Here is a 6,794-nt window from a genome sequence, read left to right as displayed (position 1 = left end):
AGCCGCGGGGACGCGCGGCCCCGGGCTTCGGGCGCCGGCTGGGCAGCGCCGGGCCGCGAGGGACGCCGCTTCGTTCACAACAAACACGCTCGCGTCCCGGTGGTGGATTTGGAAAGGCGGTTTTGGTTCCATTCCACCCGGGCCGCGGGCTGGCAGGCCCCTGGCTGTGCCATCGGCAGCGGGGGTGGGTCACGGCGGAGGGGATTAAGGCCAGAATGTGTCATACTGGAAACAGGCTCCTTAGACTGGCTCCGCGAGTGTTGGCTGGTGGGCTCGGTTCTGCCGTTCAGTCTTTCCTGAGAGCAAAACATGGGAGAGAATAGCACTCCTGAGTTTATACGGCTGACGGGCGTATTTTCAAACAAGAAAACTCAGCGTCGGTACCACTTGTGCTTCTACATCCTTTGGCAATCTCATCCCGGGCTGAGATTCTGATTAGATTCAGCTTTGAGGCTGGAAGGGAGAGGGCGCGTGGGGACTCTGCGCCGTGTGGCCCTGGATAGCCCAGGCGACATGCTCCCCTTTAGGAAGATGCTCCTCCCATTGAGAATGGTGCTCCCTCCGTGCTGTCCAGGCACTCCCTGCCCAAACAAAATAAAACTGCTGACGACACTTTCCTTACCTTAAAGTGCTTCGTGGCATACCCCGGAAGAATACTTACTCCAAATACTGGTTTTTTGCATATCATATATCATATCATATATGTGACCTTGTCAGCTAGTAAGATCAAGTCCCATGTAGATGGCATTTTTTTGCTGTTAAACGCAGCTAGCCCCAGTGTATTATGTATTTCGATATTAATGCAGAGACTGCCCATAAAAGACAAAGAATGTGGAGTTCATGCTGATACGCTATTTTTGACTCCTGCTTTGAGACCAGAGAACTGCTGCACAGTGCATATGGACTGTAAAATCAGTGCGTGGCTTGGAATACCCTGTCAGGAGACCATATGGGTTACAGCATTTAATACGAGTTTGTTTTTCTCTCCATATGCTTATGTAACTGCTGTTAAGGTCACTAAAAACTTTGCATATGTGCAGGCAACCAAAATACCTGATGATCTCACTTGAGAATTCTCTGCCCTTTTCCTTTTGGTCATTTAAAACCACTTTTTCATGGATGACCTTCATAAGCGTGTTGGAAAGCACATGATCTAGCCGCTGCCCCTGAAAACTTTGCATGCCACGCAAAAAAATGAGTATGCAGTTATGCAATCCCATATTTGTGTAAAAACAACTGATGTAAAGGCATCTCCATCTTCACCTCAGTTAATCTTTTATTCCTATGGTTAACACTGGCTGTTGTCTCAGCTTTTGCAATGATTTTTAGCCATTGTTAATTAACATCGCAACAATGCTTAATATACAAAGAATGGATCGCAGTAACCAAACATATTCTGTGATAATGGGATTTATCCTATAGCCTCTTGATTTGCTATTACAGCTCTTGATTAGTTTGGCATCCATGCAACATTTCAGAAATGAAAGGAAAATTAAATGCTCCGCATATTTAGCGGTGAGTTGTAGAACAGGAACTATAGATTCGATCTGCTCGTCGCTGCAAAATGGCATAAAAATGCCTCTGGGAAGTCCTCTGCGTGCATTTACAATACATGCCCCCATGCCAGAACTCCCAGTGTTTTGTTCATTCAGGCAGGGCAATTTTTTGGTTACCCCTCAGGCTGGGGACTGCACAGCAATTAATGGGCAAGACAGTGCTGAAACAGAGACCGTAGCTGCGTTGGCCCCAATAACGAGCTAGTTCTGTTAAGGATGGCGTATTTTACATCTTGTTGTGAGCTGTATTTTGAGGCTTCCCAGGCCACAGGTAGGAGCTCATGGGCCGTGTGTGAGGGATCTGTGCTGCGGTGGATAGGAGCACACAGCTCTGGCTTTTCTTTCCAGTCCTGCCTGGAGACTTGCTGCGTGATCATTCCCAAGTTCCTATCTCTCTGCCTGTATCCTCCCATTTGTAAAATGATAACAGTCCATGTTCACCCACCCCATGGCAATCTTTCAAGGTATAGTTTATCGGTATTTTTAGTCACTGTTTTGTTATTCTTTATGAGTTCTCTGCCAAGCCATCGCTAGAGGCTAAGCTTAGGAGGGGAACTGTTGCTCGCGACCGGAAGTGCTAAATTTAAAGTTGCTCTTGTTGCTGCCTGAGGGCAATAACATGCATCTGTGGAGCCGTTACAGAATGGGGATGGGGTTTGAAGTAGGCAGTGTTCACCAAGATCACATGGTAGTTTGAGAACTTGCCACACAGGAGGTTTTGTGTTAAAATGACCCATTTTTAATATGGATAACTTGAACACTCGTCCTTGTGCTTAATAACCTGAATCAATCAATTGAATATTTTGTGCTGTATATCAGCTATTGAAACATGTCTTTTCGGTTTTGGTTTTGGGGGTTTTTTGGTTAAGATCTTGGGTTGCTCCTGTTCCCACCAAAGTCCATAGGAATTTTACCAGTTAACTTCAATTAATTCTCAAAATCAGCATTTGCGTTGATGGATGAAATTGAAGAAGCCAGGTGTGAAAATGCAGTATTTGCTTGCAAACAACACAACATTGAGGCAGAAGAAGCCTACATTTAAAAAATGTCAGTTGATTTGGGGTACCAAACCTGAAATTCTTAGGACAATTAAAGCAACTGATAGCTGTAGATACTCTGCAGCTCAAAAAGACAGTCTTATATCCCTCAAGATGAGCTCCTTGAATGCGCAACATCCAGATTTTTTCACTCTTTCTGCATACATTAGAATTTGTTAGCATTCGTGGGACAGAGGGAATGCGGGCACATTGCTTAGGATTGTGATCAAATTGCATTTGTTCAAGTGACCAACGTTTGGCCCAGTATCTGGAACTCCATCCTCAAGTGCAGTTTGGGTCAACAGCGAGGAGTTTAATGCTCTAAGCTTTAATTGCCAAAGGACGTACTGCTCCTACCCAAGCCAACTGTGAACATCATCCCTAAAAACATAACAGTCAGGAATTAAATACAGAGCTATAACTCTTGGTAGAGGAAATTAGGCTTTGCTTTCTCATTATGCATCTGATCGTAAAACCCTTCTGTTCCCCATTTGTCTTCTAAGTTTTTTATTTTCCTTACTGGCGGAGATGCTGAGAACAGATTATATTATGAGAACAAAAGAAAGAAGATGTGTGTGTGCATGTACACAGCACATACACGCAAACCCACAGATGTGAGCAAGGTAATGCCTGCCTTTCAGAGAACAGAATCCATGCTAGGCAGTGTGGAAGTGATCCGCTGGCATGGAGAATGCTCATTCACACAGCTTTTAGTATTCTACAAGAACAATAGAAAACAATATATTAAGCCTTTGGAAAGATGCAAGAAGAATAGTTTTATAGCGTAGTCAAAACCAAAGGGACATCTTCTCATTTGAGGTGATTTGTGAAGGAACAAAAGTATGTGCTGAGCAGTAGCTGAAGTCATGCTGGCTGTGATAGGCCTACCGACACATTTTGATGTTGAAGAAGCATTTAATGCAAGAAACGCAAGGAGCCAGCCCAGTGCAGGCGATATCACGTGCTAAATCGAGAATGCTGTCAGAGGATTTGATAAGCGGAAATCCCGCTGCCTCTGGACATGCTGGGATGACTCAGATGTGGTATGAAATGTACCACTGCGGTACTGAAGCCCTAATTTCTCCTCGTAATGGAACCACACGAGTCCCTCATATCCTTTAATCCTGTTGTGATGAAGCACCTCCTTCTGCTTTAGCAATACCCTCTCGTGCACATTCCTGGGCTTTGTGTCATATGTCACAGCAAATGTTTGTACAAAACACTGGGGCAGCCCTGCAGACAGTGTACATCAGCAGAACTCAACCGTAGCATATGATATCCAGGATTCCCATATAGGCGGCACGCTGCTAAATGCTTTTCCTGTCCTTCTTATGCTCATTTTATACACAGGCAGGATGTAAACATCACAGTTTTACCACAATCAGATAACTCCCTCACTTCTTTTGCTTCATAACTTGCTACCCTAGAAATTCTATCGCAAGGGCCCTAAAGAGACCATATGGGCAGTAAACATTCCTTATGTGTCACACGTACAGAAAGAACATATTTTCTTATCAGCTCACACAACAGCAGATCATGCAGAAACGATTTTTAAAAATTACTACTATTTTCCCTGCAGTAACAGCAATAGAACAATAAGTAACAACTCTTGAATGGCTTCTGTCTATTTTACAGCTCATGGATCTTTTCCTCTTTTTGGTCACAAAATAAATAATAAAGGCATTAAAATGTATGTTCCTTTTCAGAAAGCGTTGTATTGATTTTATGTAACATCTGAATGCTTTCTGTTGTAGATTACATATAACCATATAATTTGTCTGTAACAAGAAATAGACCAAAAGGCTTGCTCACTGAATTGTACAAATGAGCCTTTCCTCATCAGTGATTCAAGGCATAATAAAATACCCTGCTTTTTTAGTTCCCTCTGAGAGGTGAAAAAGCTCACTTACAGAAGCAAGTATATTCCACTGAAAGAAAAGGTGATTAATGGTAGATTGAGCTCATACTGTAAAGGAAAAATCCAGTTTGGATCCATGCCTTTGTCCCAGGATCATTCAGTCCCATCTCTAGTTTGGAGAGAATAAGGGGTTTTTTTGATTAACAACCACAAAAATGTCTCTTTTATGGAACAAAGCTAGCAGCAGCCAATGCTGCCATTACTCCACCCCTATCGAAGGACAAGGAGCTAATAAACAGGTTGTTCGGATGTCTTCTAATAGCTGAAAACAGAAGTTATAGCCAATAAAAGCAAGCTGTAACTTGAAAAATTCTTCCCCAAAGTAGTCAGTTCTTGCAGCAAAAGAGAACAGATGCTGGTCTAGAAACAGAGATTGCAAATTTAGTATTTCTGAAATCTTTCCGACTGAGCAGTGAGGTGCGTAACGTTGTCAGCTCTACCATGCCCTCAGACATGTGTTTCATAAAAGACATATGCGAGGACCAACCAATCTTTCAGGAAGGACAAATGAGGAAGGAAGCAAGCAGAAGTTACACAAGTCCGTGTGGACAACCTAGCGGGCTCTCTTCTGGAGTGACAGGGACCATGTAAGTGCAGACTATGCATAGTGTCGGACCCCCGGAGATTCCTGACCCAAACTGGCAGCTCTGGGGTAGTTCTGTCCCTCACATAACTGTCCCAGTACTAGCAGGCAGCTGGTAACCACACTGCCACTGGCTGGCAATCAAATCCAGTGTCTTCATGAAATATGCGAGGAACAACATTTTCTGCTAAAAGAATATGCAAATTTTCTGTTTATTTAGAGAAGTTTGGCATTTAAAGAAGGCCAAGGGGATCACGCTCCTCCATGCACTGATTTGGCGCCTTTTCTTTCACATTCTCTGGGCAAATTCAAGAAGAAACACTTGTGATCATTTGCCTCCCCAAAGCTGAGGAGGGCTTTGACCCCAGACCTGCTATCTGCCACCATAGGGTATCATCAAGCATCAATCCTGGTAGCAGCAAGTACCACAGCGGTCTGGGGACATTGCAGAGCTGGGCTGACTGGCTTCAGAGGGGCTCGTAGCCTCACACAAAACCTGCTCGAGGTGCAATAAATGGCAACTCGAGGGAAGTTCTGAACAGGTTCAGATTGCTTCCCTTTTTGTTGGCTGCTCTGCCCCGCAGAAGGGGCTGCAATAGTACTGTAGACCGTTAAATTCTCTCGTAGCCTAACTCTGGTAGAAGTTCATCACTAAAAGCCTCTTATGAAGAGTTTCAAGTGGGTTAGGTGCCTGCCTTCCATTGGTCTCCACGCAGGCTCAGTGTTTGACGTGCTTCAGCATCTTTGGCGTTCCTACTGGCCGTACGTGTCTCTAGACTTTTGCAAATCCAGCTCTAAACTCTTATTGACTTAAATCATAGGATTAAACCCTAAGTTTTTTTAAAATGGCATTTTTAGACAATTAAAGTTATTTTACCATAATCAAAAAGTCTCATATTCTGTATATCAGTTATGATTTATGAGTCAACCTGATGTAGCTCAAAATGCTAAAAGAGATGTGGCACTTACAAGCAGTGCAAAAACATAGCAGGGAAAGCCAAAAAGGCATGACTACAACAGTCCAAGGCTCAGAGACAAAATCTAGGTGTTGTACAGAATTTTTATTTTTGCAGAGTTTTCTAAGACCTCTTAGAAATAACTAAAAAATAAGAACTATATTTATTTGCTGTTTAATTCATAAGCAATAGTATCTGTTGCTGTAGCAGTATGTGTGTTTAAAGTAGTTTCTACCCTTGGGTCTTCCCTGGCCTCCCCTTGGCTGCAGCATTTTCAGCGGGGGCCTGACGGGTGTCAGGGGTTGGCAGCTTTGGCCGTTGCAGGCAGGAAGGAGCAAAGCTCAGGAGCGAAGGGATTTTCCCCAGCAGCGACCTGCCACAAGCCCTGAACAGGTCATAGCTGGGAACTGATGGTCTGGTCACCTCCCACAGCCCCAACAGCCAAGCAAGGGGGAGGTCAGGTAGGGAGGTCTTGAACTAACTACAGCTAATATATGTCAAAATTAACAGCCTGAATTACACACAGAGATAATTGGGAGGTCACTAGAGATCACACAGCATTGCTATTTCTGGATGCCCTTGGGGCACGCTGCAGTAATCCAAGCTACATTGAGCAGAGCCTAGTTCACTGTACCAACATCTGGGTCAGGAGCAGAAGGAAATCCCCTCTGAGCAAGCATCAGCAGTGAAAAAAGCATCTCTGCTCCTGGTGCTTTGGCTATTCATCAGCTGCGGAGGATCCAG

This window comes from Harpia harpyja, chromosome 3 (assembly GCF_026419915.1).
Source record: "Harpia harpyja isolate bHarHar1 chromosome 3, bHarHar1 primary haplotype, whole genome shotgun sequence".
Classification (NCBI taxonomy): domain Eukaryota; kingdom Metazoa; phylum Chordata; class Aves; order Accipitriformes; family Accipitridae; genus Harpia; species Harpia harpyja.
Note: the sequence above shows the minus strand (reverse complement) of the source record.